At 45.0% G+C, this 15,585-nt stretch overlaps 1 protein-coding gene across 1 annotated transcript in view; it reads right to left on the bottom strand.

Annotated features, from left to right (window-relative positions):
* CCND2 (cyclin D2) overlaps positions 1 to 15,585 on the bottom strand; it is a 38,743-nt gene that overhangs the window by 4,454 nt on the left and 18,704 nt on the right. The window lies entirely within an intron of this gene.

The raw sequence follows: 15,585 nt of genomic DNA on the forward strand, positions 1-15,585 counted from the left end.
CGTTGCAAAAAACAAAGGGTGGGGTATATGAATTTCTGCATTCTCCTACGCAGGGTGAAATGACTTGGGTGGGTCTTCACTACAAAAAAGCTGCATTCTTCTGAAATAACTGACATGTGCTATACCAAAGTCACACAGACAGAGGCACTTCAGTTTTACCATCAAGCAAATTGATGGTAAATCAAAGTGAAGGAGAGGTTTTGAGGTCCCTGAAAAAGCGCAGTGCTCTGTTGCTGAGTTTTTATCAGTCATGCATTTGGGTCCCCAAGGCAAAAGCATGGTCCGTTTATCTGTGAAAATTCACAGAAGGGGAACAAACAATGCAGCCCCAAACACGCAGCCATGTTATCATTCTCTGAGCGCATTCCAGAGAAGAAAAGTGATTTCAGCAGCTGAGGAGGAGGAGGTGTAGGGTGTGCTCCCACACCTTCACTCTGAGAGCAGGACTATTTTAACAGCCTGAGGAACAGTTATTGGCAATAATTCACAGAAGACATTGAAGCAAGGACAGCTACTAGAAAAAGATCTAAGTCAAAAATGCACAGCCAGGCCTCATAGTCCAATACATTACAAATTACACTACACAACACTTGGAGAAAGAGCAGGATACAGTACAGCAACGCAGATTTGGGAGCCCTGTACATTAAGAGTCCTGCAATGAACATGAAGTATAAATAAACAAATGCGAAGGGTCCCCCCCACTTAAACCAGACACAGCAATGAAGACGACGACTATTAAAATATTACAGGATGTTCCGCATTCTTGATAATATGATGGAAGATCAAATAATATGGGTATTTAAAAAAAAAAAGAAGTGTGAGAGAACATTGACAAACACTTGGTTATAGCCAAAACTGAAAAAGAAAACCCAAGCCATGACTGTATAAACACAATTATGTGCAGCATGCTGGGACTGTTGAGAGTATTAGTACAACACTGTGTAGGTGGGCAGGTGGTGCTACGATAAATGGGTTTCTCTAAAAGCAGCCCCATGGAGTCATCCTACAATATGGGAAAAGGTACTGATACTGTAAACTCACTGAAGCCTCAGTCTGTGTGAGAGCTGGGTCTCTCCCAAAGACTTCAGAGAAACGCAGATTTTGGTAGCAAGGAGTTTTACAGCAGAGTATTTTAACCAGAGCCCTGGCAGCATCTGACAGGGGCGATGAGACCCAGTATTACCACTCCCACTTCCAGGCAGGGCAGCTGAAGAACAGAGCTGGGCACCGACCTCCCTGGCATCCCACGGGCATCCGTGTCAGCCCGGGAACCGAGTATGCAACGCGACTGCAACGCTGCGGAGCTGGGTGCTGACCAACAATGCCCACTTCCTCCATGCAATACCAGGTTATTCAGGAGAGTTTGAAATATTCATGTATGGAGGTTCAATTTGTCATCCTAGCCAGACTGGGAAAACACGTCAAATGCAGAGTATCTGTTCCGCTGACGACACTGACGTTCACGATGCACGCAATCAGCTCCGGTGGGTCACAAACACCCATTTTTCTTGGCTACTAGCCAGCAGCTGCTAGCTGCAAAATCATGTCCTCTCCTTGTCCTGAAACTGCCCTGCTCTGAAGGTGCATCTGCCAAAGAGAGGCCGTGAGGGATGGCTTTTCAAACTGACCCAGGAAAAAGGGGTTGGATGAGATGCTGGCTGTTTTAGAGACAAAAATATTCACAGTGATGTGGATCACACCAGCTAAAGCCAGAGAGAGATGTTGCTGAAATCCCCTGAGTATCTGGGCTACCCGTGAGCAATCTGACTCAGGAGTTTGTTCCCTCAGCATGGTGAGTAACACCCCTGTGAAACAAGGGTACGGGGCATGGTGACATGAAAAACCTCTGCTGCAACGTTGTGTGCGTGCGGCAGGCAGACTGAGCCTTCCCCATGTTCACCTTTTGTCTTGAGAGCCAGGGACTGTGGGATTGCCGCTGAAAAAGGAGCTGTGGTCAAGTTAACTGGCTTATAGCCATACTGTACCTACCCCAGCTCCGCTCCGCTATAAGCAATGCTTCTCACTGCTAGCAACTTTCCCAAGTCTCAGTCACTGGAGCTAAACTTTCCCACGCTCTGCCCTCTGCCTCAGGCTGGCTTTTTTATGGAAGGGGAGAAACCACAACAAAAAAAGTGCTGCTATGTCCAAGGAAAGGGTTACGGAAAGCAGGTGATTTTACCAACATTAGCCAGCTCTTAAGCAAAGTTTCCAATTGTTTTATTTTTTTGAGAAGTATAATTAGAATTTGGCATGGAACATGGAGGGGGGGGGGTCAGATACCTTTTGATATCTTCAAGAAATGCAGCCCAAGGTTAGCAAAGATACATGGCTCAGAAAACTGCATACTGCATTCATTCAGAACCCTTATGGTGGAGGAGTTCTGTGCTTTGGAGGAAGGCAACCGCCATCCCTGTCTGCATCTAAGCTTAGCCGAGCACAGGAGGGTCCCTGCGGGGGTGCATGGCAGTCCCCTGCCAGTCCAGGCACCCCCGTTTCCCTCCTCTGGAAACCAGGTTATAGGAAAAATGGTACCTGTGTGTCATACCGCTGCTGCAGAGCCAGAATGCCAAAGAAAGCTGGGACACAGAGGGTTTGTTCAAGATGGCCTGGGGAGCACCAAACACTCAATTCAGGTGACTGGCCATAGGCTCCTTGCCTCAGAGAGCACTGCATGCTGCTCCTGAGCTCCAGCAGGCACCAGTGTAGCCCACAATACAGCAAGGGAGTGCTGCAACCTGCTCTTGGTCGCACCAGTCCTCGGCCATACACTGGAACGACTCCTGCGTCAGACGCACTGCAGATCACCCTGAGCTCTCTGTAGCCACCTCCAGGTCATGCCCTGGTTTCTGTCACTCCTGTAATTCATCCTGACGCTCTGTGAGCAGGAGCGATGCTCCTGGAAGGTCAAAGGTATCTCATGGGCACCACCACTGCATTGCCACAGCCAGTGCATAGTCGCTATCATTTGCAACCAGTGAATAACCCTGGGGCTCAGAACCATGGAGCACCTCAAATGTCGAGTCAACTCAGTGGGATGCAGGGATTATTGGTGTACTAAAGAAATGACCACTCAAGAGAAACAGCAGGCAGGCTGTGTTGGAAAATGCTGGTCTTGGTGTGCCTGGTCACTGCTTCCCCTGCCCCAAGACAGGACACCAGCTCATCCCAGTGCCCAGGCTGTGGCCCTGGGTAGACCCATGTTGGGCTGCATCCCCATCTCCATCCTCACGCCAGCGCCCACTGCTTTTCCCAGCACCCCATGCTGCAAAACTCCTCATGTAGCAACTGTGCCAGCAGGAGGTTAATCAAAAAAACGCAGAGTCACCAAACACACGGTTCGTGCATAGGCTTCATTATAGCAGGGGTTTGATGGAGGAGGGTATGCCTAAACTGGCAGGCAGAGCACTGGGCAGCAGCCTGTCCCCCCTTGCGCTCCCATCGGCTGGAGCTGCTGCCTGCTGGCCTCCTGCTCCTGTCGAGAAGGGAAGCTTTAGCGTCTGAGCTTGCTCGGCGCAGAGTAGGAAGCCTCCAAAGTGACAGACTGAGGCAAATACCTTTGAAGATGCAATAAAATGTGAGCACAGTGGATTTTCTAGTGATGAGATGCAGAACAGATAAGCAAAATTTAACCTTCCTCACTTCGTGAAGTTCTTCCTTTCCTTTTAGCAAAAGGTAAGGAGAAGGACTTCTCTCTCTGTTGCCACTTTCCTGCTGCTGCTGGAAAAGCTGATTTTTTTAAGGTAAGAATATGTACTTTTGTTTAATCAGGTAAAGGTTTTAAATAGCTGGGGCTTGCTCTTGTATTACTGGGGGCTTAGTGATTTCCTAATACCAGAACTGCTTGTTTAACAATGGGAGCTGGACAAATTCCTCGGCCTTCCTTCCAAAGTACCTGTCTGGCAAAAGCTATCAGAAACTCGGATAAAGAAAATCCCCTGTTATTAGCTTGGGTGGGTTTTAGGTCCATTGTCAGCATTCACCTGTTTGTGAGAGGGCAATAGCACCAAGTCACTTCAAGGGTCAAGGCATTTTCAAATGGAAGAAAGAGCAGGAGCACCAGTTTGGAGACTCTTGTAACAGACAATATTCATAATGCACTTTTTTGGGGGGTGTAATAGTCTCTTCTGTTAAAGCACAGTGGTGCACAAGTTCAAAATAGCACGTCCTTCTGAAAATAAGCCAGATTTTTTACAAGCAGCTTCGGACTGGAGAGCTTAATGAGGCAATTTCCTTGCAGCCGGGCCTGTGGAAGGAAGGGTGGTGACACACAGAACATAAGGCTTGAGTATTTGGAGCCAACTTTGTCTGTTTCTAAACACCCTCATATATGATCATTTACACCATTATTATACAAACTTCTGATGGTCAATATGATGCTTCATTTAATGTATGAAGAGGCTAAAATCTTTAGGTAATCCTATAGAGAAATGGGTCATTTCTGATGTCTTCATTTTGTACATAAAACCAATGAAGGGGCCTAGACTGGAATTGTCACAGTTTGCACGGATTTTATTTCACACAGGGATCCACAGGCCACTGATGTATTATTTCTGTCATGTGTTAGCTCTGGTCTACACTTATGTTTTGAACTTTAAATAGTGTACCACTGAATTCTTTAAAACAAAGACGACTATGGTAAAATAACCAGCATGTTGCAGTCAGCATGAAATAGCTTCCCCCCAAAATGTTGCTATTTGCATACTAAAACTCAGTTTTTTAATTAGTCTGAGTAATACCTTCTGTTTAATTAGTCTTGTCTATGAAGCATCCACCCAGGAGCTAAAACTGCCTGGCCAGCACAAACCAAAAATGGTGAAACCTTTATTTTGCAGGTTGTCCCATTCTACAATCAAAATCTACTAGGGAAAAAAACCCCAATACTAGATTCGTGAGTGAACCTCAGTCATGCAGCAAAACGAGCTGGAACACACCAGCAGATGCAGCTCAGACTCCCCAGTACTGATGATGGGAGATACAACAAACTCGTCTACCTGAGGCTGTGCAATCGTTAATCCTGGCTCTGCGCACTACCCGATCCACCAGCCATCCTGGTTTGCTGAAGATCACGCACAGGCCCTCACCACCGTTTCTGCTGAGATGTTCAGGTCACACGATGGGTTTTTACTCACCGTGGTAGCTGCGGGACAACAGATGATACCTGGCACAGAACAATGTCGGAGTGCTGTGGACAGATCTGAGCAATGTGTTTTTATGCCAGATGAGATGCCACCTAAACCTGTCAATGGCTTTTTTAATAAACTGGAATTGGCAGAAGTTTACACCTGGCCAATGTGACATGGGAGTAAAGTGCTTGTACTCTTATATGAAAAATCCTAAAACCACCTTTGCTGTGCACTTGGAAGCACTGTCTCAGTCTGCAACTAGCTTTAAGACATATGAAGTACACCAGCTGGATGGTAATCTCACAGGTGAAAGGAAAAAAAAATGAATTTATTCTGAGTATCTTCTTAGCCCAATTGCCATAGTGGGATACAGCAAGTGGCTTGTTTCATAGATGTGGCTACCACTTCTGTTTGCTTCACTGGAACTTTCTGTCAGTCCAGAGTTAAGTGACACAATACAAAAACTACATAAACCCTATCAGGACAAACAGCCTGGCATTCCCATGAGGCAGTGTTTTTAACTCCTCCAAGTTTCATGTGGATTTGCTGCAGCATGTGTACATATTTTACTGGTGGACTTTCATTTTGCAAGCTGCAGATACCACTGACAAGAGAAAATTAAAGCTTTAAAAAATGTATCAAAGAAAAAAAGTATGAATTGCACTATTTTCAGCAAATCTTCCTTGAAAGAACCCTATAGAGCACTGAAGTAATGGCCTTAGATTTTGCAATACAGGGACTGGGCCATTCCTTCAGAATATTGTAGGGTTGCCTTTGTTGTTTTTATAAAAAAGTTTTTTAAGTGTGTGTCACATGGATCAACTTCCCCATTCTTCTATATGGTCTAGTAGTTTTAATGACTAAAATAGTTCAGGTACTTTCCATTCCATAGTTTTATTTTTACTTCAGCATGTACAGAACTAAAAAGGCAATTAACTTTGGGGTTTCTTTTTTTTTTTTTTCCTGAAACTTTTTCACCCCTGGGTGATTTTACTAGCACACTTGAAATGCATTTGAAGGAAAAGCAATGCTTTTCTGTGTCCAGTGAGGACTACCCTCATGGCTGTGATGGAAATGCTGGCAGTGAAAATGACCAGAAGGAGGATCTACTTATTTAAGTCAATAATAATTAAGGATTTCAATTTCCATGCATGACAATCTTGAAAGAAAGCACAAGCACTAGGAAAGGTCCTGCAGAATATTATACATAACTCATTTCCTCAAACTTTTCAACACCTCTATGATATATATATGCCCTATAGTGCTCCCCAGCTTCCAGTTTTAAACTGATGTTTATGATGCATTGGCAAGCTATTAGGGGAGGCATTCCACTCAACTCAACCAACACGCTCTCGCTTTGCACTGGTCATTGCTGGGATTTTCAGTCCTGACTGCTCTGAGCTCCAGGACCACCTCATTGTGACCCATGCGGCCTGTCACCCCAGTTTTACTAAGTTAAACAGGTACAAGACATCCTTTCCATCTTGCAAGATCATGACTGGACTGATAAATGAAAAAGAAAAAAAGAAAAAAGAGAAAAAGAAAAAAAGAAAAAGAAAAAGAAAAACAGGGGAGATCTTGAAAAGACATAATTTTATAGCAGTTTTAGTAACTTGGCTTGGATTTCTGCCACAGACTTTATCTAGCCATTTTGAAGTCTTCCTTGGCACCCCATCCAAACTGAAGCTGATAGATGGTACCTTTCAGATGACAATGGTCTCTGCATTGGATCCCGCAGCAACTGAGCAGCAGTGCATCACCTTCTCCACAAAGAAAAAGATCACTCCTCTCAAATGCCGATAGTGGAGGGCTATCACAAGAAGGTAAACTATTTCAGCCATGCATCTTTTCTCTCTTTCTCCATTTTGAATCATTCCAGAGCTTCTGTAACCATAAGGGAACTGCGGCTTTGTATTTATTGCACCTACTCCCACAATGACAACCACTCTAAAACAGATTTAAACCACCAGATTCATTTCACACCCAGGCAGGGCCAAGAAATGATAGGCACCCCTGGATCCATCCTGGTCCCATAACACCCAGGTCTGCCAGACCGTGCGCTCCTTGTACCAGCAACCTCCACAGCTCCACCGCTCACTGACTCTGGCAGGCAATGAGGGATGCTGTGCAGAAGTGATGGACTTAGCTCTGCTCTCTTCCACAGTGCCTCAGGACACAGCGCTTTTTGTATCATCATTTTTAGATTGCCCTTCTGCATCTCAGTTTTGGTCTTGCCTGGGAGATGAAATAAGAAAACTTGCCCCAGCGAACCTCCTAATGTTTGTTTGTTTATCAAAAACTAGATTTAGGGAAATGCCTAGCTACATGGAAACTGGTCTGAGCCTTGCAGCCACCCAGCTTTTGCCCATCCAAGATGGCACTCATTTGGGAATACCAGCGTCCAGAGAAAATGCATCATGGCAGCATTTAAGGAAGAAACCAAAGACTGCAAAACTACTGTTTAACAAGGCTCCATTTTAATTCTGTTAAATTTAAATATCTATTAAACCTTGACAAGATCTTAGCTTTACGGTGAGGTCTTGTGCATCATCAACCACAAAATAAGTAAGACCAGCACCAGCCAAAGCCTGAGCCAGTTAAACAGCTTTGATCAGACCAGTGAGAAATGACCAAAGAGAAGTGACACCGAATCTCAGAGCCCTGCTGGGACGTATGGACGTCCAGTTGCCAAAGAGCTCTCAGCCTGGCAACCCCAGGAAAGTCAGCAGGAATTGGCACGCCCGCCATCGCTACCACAGCCCGAGCTGTGCCGAGCTCAAGCCACCGGCGAGGCAGACTCATGAAATCCTTTGCAACGCCAAGGCTGAGGACAATCCCGCTCAGCGACTGAGTGGGATGTTTCTCAAGGGCTTTCAAAAGCCAAACCCTCCTCTCCTTTACAACCAGCAGCAAAAGAGTAACGGTAGGGCTGTTGTTGTTTATAACACATGCATACGAACAATGCAAAATACTGAGCTGTAACTCTACCAGATACTTCTTGATGGTCCTGTATTTCCTGGCCAGATTTAGGAGCCTGGATCCAAACCCTGGGTGCTTTGCTGAGTGCTTCAAGTCCCAAAGCTGGGAACGCTGCAAAAGCCTTCTGGCATTTTTGTGTTAAAGGGTGGTTGGTTTTCCACATATACATTAATTACTTCACAAATAACTGTTAACAGCCCCAATCTCTTCCTCCTTCTTAAAACTAACTGCAAAAGGGAAATCAGGAAAGGACTTTTTTTAGGTGCGGGACCTGGTATGATAAATGGAAAGGATGCTGGAGATACTTGAAGTGACAATACTGTTCACCAGTCATGTATGCATTGCTTGGATAATCTAAGAAAGCAGCCATCAGACATGCATTACAGAGTTGGGATTTACATAAATTCCAGCATGGAACGTGTCATCTGTACTCCTAAATACAAAAGACGGCTGGATTCCTCCGCTGGTTCACATTTAAGCCCCAATTCAAACCTCTCCAAAGCACATGCTTCATTGTTGACATAAACAGGGATTCCTTCCCAAAGCAGGGCCTTCGTGTGCCGAGCGCTGGCCTTTAGCTTGCCGACGTTCTCCAAAACAAGAGCCTGAAAAGCTGCTGTGGGAATATCATGCCCATTTACTACACATACTGTATCTCAGTGATCTCACATCTAATGGATGTAGTTTAAAACCAGAAATATTCTCCCTCCTAAATGTGTCTATTTTTGCTACTGTAACAAAGAGCATCAATTACAGATAAGTGTCTGTCTCTGTTTTTCCATCTGCAAGTACAGAAAATAGTGATTTGCTGTTCCAAAGGGCATTTCATGCAGACTAATGAGGACATCTCACTTTAAAAAACTAAAATTCATCTATGCCAGAATTTCTCCACTTACTATTGCTACATTATTGTAATAATGCAATATATAAGATGACTAACATCAAGCATCTGAAAGATGGCACATTTTTCTCTGCAATTGTTCGGTCTTTTCAGCACTCTCAACAGTGTACTTTCTAGATTCAGTTCCACTGTTTGCTTCAACAGTCAGTTTGTTGGTTTCCTGTTGCTCGTGTGGGTATTTCTCATAGCAACAGGAGAGAACAATGTTTTCAGAACTGGAAAAAGTGAGAGTAAAGCCAAAACACTGGCAGGGTGATCCAGGGGCAGATGCCATGCCTGAAATTATACTCCCTGCTTAACGTGACTTGGGATTTCAAGCTGATAATCCCTGTCTTAACAAGGTATACTTTGCAATGGTGAAAAGCTGCGAATTTACCCTGCTGTAGTAAGTGCCACGAGCATTTATTGAAGAACAGGATTTTAAAAAAGCTGTGACAACCCACCTGCGTTTTACAAAGCTGTATGAGCCAAGCAAGGATTCCCTGCCGGAGGTCAGAGGCAAGTCTCTGACCAGACTATCTATCGCCGGCCTGGGAGCATCTCCGGCGGCGATGCTTGGGCTGCGGAGCCGGTTCCTCGGGGGGCCTGGCTTCCTCGGCGCGCCGGCCAAGGCTGTATTTATGAATGGATCTGACGGAACTCCGCCATGAGCCCGCGGTGTAACTGCATCACCCCATTGTTGCTACACACGCACAGCACTCACTGGGGAACAAAGAGCTGAATGAAGCGGAGCAGCTGCCAACTCAGGCAAAGACAACTTAGGAAACTATCTCATTCTTCCTTTCTTTTGGAGGCTATTTTGTCTGTTGTTTCCTTGCATACAAAATGCGGTCTGCAACAAATAAGGCAGGATAAGATACAGCGAGTCCTGTTACTTGGTTCCAAAACCACAGGCCCTAAACACTACAAAGGAGGGGATAAATGGTGTATGTGCCATAGGGACAATGTTCAAATGCTATCCATTCAAGACAGATTTCCATCATTTTATACTGCTGCTCAACAGAAACTGAATTCCTGAGCCTGGTGGTTCTGAACATCATTTCTGTGCAGAAATTTGCAGGGATCTTTACGAAGGGACTTTTCAGACCTTGGGGGAAAAAAAAAAAATCCCAGCACTGACATATGTAGCACATTTAAGTGGAGATATTTTAAATGCCATTTATTATGGACCTGGTCTTCAAAACAGCCTGACTCCACATTTTCAAGGGCTCATAGCCAGCTGTTCCAACAAGACTTTAAGGAAAGCTTGGTTCCTTTTTTCTTTCTACCTCAGGCTCTTAAACATGCTTCAGATTTTCAAAACCACTCAATACACACTAGTTCCCATCTGGGAACAGATTTTTAAAAAGGACTTGTGCCCACGTACAAGCTTATGTGTTGGTTCTGCCTGAAAACCATTCCCTGGCTGCTGATGCTGGAGAGGACAACTCCTTTTGTCCAGATGCAACCTTCAGAGCTGGGCTGTAGGAAGAAGATGCTCCTTACGTGCACATACAACCCTCACTATCACACAAAGTGAACCTGGCCAGCCCTTCTGGCTGCTATGGTGCTACAGAGTTTATTACACAAACAGCTACTAACCAGCTTAATTTGGGATCTAACCTTGCCAGCTTTTGTCAATGATGTAAGCCTGAACACATTTTTAATATGAGATAATTGTTTCTACATTTCGGTGCACTCAGCCTCATAGAAAGAGGTTGGAAGGAACCTCTGGAGGTCACCTAACACAACCTGCTCAAAGTAGGGTTATCTTTAAAACTTAGTTGTGTGCCTAATTCTCACTGATTTTAGCCTATAAAATTCTGGTCCAAGGTGCTTTGTAACAGGTAAAGACCTCATCTACCTATCCCTGCAGTAGTTTCTTGAGCTCCTCAGAAACCTTATGTATTTCTCCTCACGGAGATCTGGGGTACCAGAGAAGGGAAAGGCTCAGGACAGACTCAAGGGAGATGCAAGCAGTAACCAGGCCAGGGGATGCATGCCCCACACATGATTTACAACAACGCTGCCAGGCATGGCCAAAGAGGCAGTTTCCAGACCCACGGCTAGTGAGCTGACACACTGAACTGAGAGCTGCTCTTCCAGGAGGTGAGGAGATAGATTTGCCCAAGACAGGTCTGTGGCAAAGCAGAATATTGATTGCAAGGTCTTAAAATGTGCCCTACCCATTCAGCTATCCTTCCTCACATTCCGTAATTGTACACAGCGGGGATGCTCGTATCCTCCTCTGAAGCATCTGGCTCCACCAAGGACAGGATACTGTGTGCACTGGAGTGCTGGTCTGGGATGCTATGGAAATTCCTGACTTCCTGAGTTGTTTATTTTTCCACTGCAATGACCCACCAAGAGATGCACAGGGAGCTCAGCAGCTTCCTGTGAGTACGTCTATTAACTCTTTGCCCACCAACCTCTGCTCTCGTCTTCAAGCAACAGCAAAGGAAATGTTCCCACTCTCTGGCAGCAAAATAGATCAGAACATGCAATCCCCATCCTGCAGAGCTGTGTGAAGCTGCGTGGGACTAGTTCTTAATGACTCTTTGGGAAAATAATGATCAGAAAAGGCAATTCAGATATACCACGCAGAGCTACTTTCACTACCCATAACGCTGCTGAGCTTCTCAGCTTCTCCAGGAGTAGCTCCCTGGTGTTTATTTTCATAGGTGGAAGGAGTAATGAAACCGAAGTTTGCATGGCCTCGTTGTCACTGTCTCTTCAGAATGTGATTCAAACTTCACCAAATGGCCCAGGGCAGCTATTTATCAGAAATAACTGTTACCCCTAGAATGACACTGGCAGGATTCCTTGTATGATCTCGTCTACAGTCTGGAGCACTGCTTTGGATTCACACATGGATAGCTGACACCAATGTGTTTTTGAAAGAAACACTCATGTGTTGGTTGTTTGCTTACCCAACAGCTGGGTTCTAAATTAAATGCTGTTTATTAATAACATATTTTTTGTCTAATTCTTAATGAAACATCCATTAAAAACAGTATAGCACTAAATGCCAAACTCCGGTCTCAGTTACACCAGTGTAAATCTAAAATAACTCCATTGATTTCAGCTTCCTGGTTTATGCTGCTATTTGCTAGCAAACAGATAGCACCCTCAAATTATCATTACAAAACAGTAAAAGTTCAGAAAAGCTCATTGCAGTTAAGTTGCATCAGGATTTCATTATCATTCTCTTATTTTCATATGTTTGCAACTTTGAAGCTGAAATTTTTCATGCTTCACCTCAGACAGTGACATTTTTTGGGAAGCCAATCAGAAAGTCCCATCATCTGTCTCCATGCTTAGCAATCACACACACCAAGAGAAAAAGAAGCAGAAGCCCCCAGGACCCTCCGGTCGGGAAGGATTCTCCCCCAGCTCTGCCATTTCCTGTGGGCTACCAGGAGGCGGGGGGGGGGGAGAAGTTTTTCCTGTGCAGAACTGCAATTTCTGTGAGTTCCCTCACTTTTCCACCGCATGATGCTCCTGAAGCGTAGGAGCTCTCATTTCTTCCTCTTCCCTAACCGTCTCTTTGAAAACAAAATCATTCACACAGTGATGATGAATTAATTGTGTCACTGCACGAACAAGCTCTCAGGCACCAGAAATTAGGAAGTGAGAGAACTGAAGCTGTTCATTCAACTTTAATTAAGTCCCAGAGTAAAATATTACAATAGTCTTTACTCTTCATTAACACAGCCTTGGGCTAACTCTTACACAATCTAGCCAGTACATTTTTTCCAACAATACACTTTACAGATGAGGCTGATGTTACTACCTATTGCTAAGCCTGCCCCGTACTTCTCCAAGATTCCGTTTTGAGTTACTTATCTCCCTCTCAAGGTTTAAAATGTGGGATGCAAGTTTCCAGTCCTGGGCCCTTTTGCATTTTTCCAATGCAAAAGTCAGGGAGAAAGTTTCTACCAAAATATTTCTCCCATTTCCAAATAGCTGGCTAATGACAAATACACTATTTTACCCAACTTAAAAATTCTGGCCACCTTTGGTTGGGCCAAGACTTCAAAGCTTGCAGGAGACAGACTCTGAGTTAAGGCTACCTCTGCCACAACAATGGTAACATCTTGAAAAAATGACAGCATCTCTAACTTCTGCAAAGACTTAATTTTTTTGTTGATTAAATTATCCAGAAGCTCCTTTTGTCCCAAGCGTGCTCTGACTTGGGGACTGAGTAGACTCTCCTCTGCAGTCTGTGCTGCTGTGGGCTGAGACCAGGAGCAAAGGAAGAAAGCTTGTCTCTACCCAGTGCCAACAGACTCTTGGAGAGGAGATGTGACCAGTAAAATGTTAACAGTTCTTTGTTATTTGGGAAGAGTGATTTTTTTAATATTTGTTTTTTCCAAAGGCATATAAGCTCAGCCGGATCGGGGAATATTTTCACCAGGATGGCAAAAAGCACATTTCTGACAAAAAAAGCCATCTGCTAAATTTCAAAGAAAAGGAGCGAAGAAATTTTCAATGCAAAAAACAACATCTTTTTTTCTTCTAACCACTTAAGAGCTACTAAGCTGTTTTGGCAGGTATTTTCTTTCAGACTGAAACAATCAGGATAGAAAAATTCAGCATGAGAGATAAAGTTTGTCCAATCTGCAAGATGCTGCAAAAGGGCCTTACATTAAGCAGCATTGGGATGCCTGAGAAACCTTCAATACCTCCTATAATAAAGAACATGAGCTTTAAGTATATATCAACAAATATCAAATTAAGAGAATCCAGAAAAACTCCCAAGACAGCAAAAACAGCCATTTCCTCTTCAAATGTCATTGTGTATAACATGCTCGGAAAGTCAATTAACATGGGCTCTACTGTACCAAGGAGAAAGAAAATCCCACAAGAAAGACACCCTACTGTGACTTTTCTTCTGTCCCTACAAGCCTTCACAAACATCCCCAGTATGCAGACTGAGCATGGGAAGAGTCAGCTGGGATCCTGATTCAAGCAGGGCTTCACAGGTGAAGCAGCAAGGCACCAGCCAGCAACCGAAAAAAACCACACAGAGAAGAGCAGTAGGAAAATTCATGTGTGTAATCCCTACCATGAGGAGCAGCGGTGCAAGCGAGAAGCTGCATCGAGCCTTGCAGGACCTTCTGAACATGACTCCATGCAGCACGAACTGCAATAACCCAACTGAAAGGTGACTAAGGAACAGATTACTGCGAGGGCTGCATCAGAGGGATGCTCAAAATCTCTTTGCTGGCAAAAATGACGGGTAAGGGAGGGAAATGCTCTTCCCTGTGACCAGGGAATCGAGACACAGAGAAGTATCTTGCAAGGTCCCGAGGATGTAGCCCTTGTGGCCCATGTGTTGAGCTTGCTTGCCCTCACCTAAGAGCCGAGTATCATCAGCACCATCCTGTCACTGCTACCCAAACCTCCTGTGCAGGCTGAAAAAGAGCAAGAAGGGAAAAGATCCTTGTGACTGCACAGGGAAGCTCTTAGAGGACAATGCCCTGCCATCTCCAGAAAGACAGAACCCAGCTACTCAATGGTTGATCAAAACCCACCAAACACCTCAAATACAAATACACCAGCAAGGGCTACCTTGACATCTCTCTTTTCAAAAGTGCTACAATACTGTGGAAACAGTATCAGAAGTTTACTTGGAGCTTACTGATATGGGGAACGTGGTCTGGTGATGGAAAGACTGCACCGTTAATCAGATGGCACAGGGACAAAGCAGTGAGCTCTGCTGAGGGTAACCGTTCTAGGTCTGGGTTTTGGTCGTACCCAAACACCACTTGTTTCTGTCCTCAAAAAGGACTTCCAAATGACTACCCAGGGATTTCTGTGGGCAGTGATGTGCTTCACAGCAGCAGAAACAGGCACCAACCTTGTAAAAGCTCCCCCTAAACTTTCCAATTTTTCTCTTCTGCACTCCGCAAGCCTCCCTGTCCCTCCTCTGGCACCGTAAGGGATATTTCCATTCTTGTTCCTCACGCCATGCTGTCACTCCCTTGCTCCCATCATTATCCTTGTCCTGCTGACTACCGAGTTGGTCCGTCAGGCTGTAATTTCTAGAGTTCCAGTACAAGAAGCTCACAGACAACGATGGTTACAGAAATTCTTCTCGTCCCCATCTCCTGCCCTATGCTACAGTGCTCAGCTCTCCCAGCTGTTTGTGAGGCTGTTCTTCGAAATCTATCAGTGAACTGATCCGGCTTTGAGACGAAGCAAGCTCCCCTCACCCCTCAACTCTGAAACAACAAGTGGTCCTTTCCCCCTTCTTTAAGCTGGATCAGTTCCAGGATGGGTTTGAAACACAAGGATATGAACAGTTGTGTGGGCATACATGAGCAAATACAAGCATGAAAACGAGCAGCAGCCAAGCAGGAACAACTTCATCTGGCACCATCATCTGTTTAACATCTTTGTTTAACACCTTTGCTGGCGACATGGACAGTGGGATCGAGTGCACCCTCAGCAAGTTTGCCAATGACACCAAGCTGTGTGGTGCGGTCAACATGCTGGAGGGAAGGGATGCCATCCTAAGGGACCGTGACAGGCTTGAGAGGTGGGCCCGTGAACTTCACGAGGTTTGCAACAAGGCCAAGTGCAAGGTCCTGCACATGG

This window comes from Buteo buteo, chromosome 19 (assembly GCF_964188355.1).
Source record: "Buteo buteo chromosome 19, bButBut1.hap1.1, whole genome shotgun sequence".
Lineage (NCBI taxonomy): Eukaryota > Metazoa > Chordata > Aves > Accipitriformes > Accipitridae > Buteo > Buteo buteo.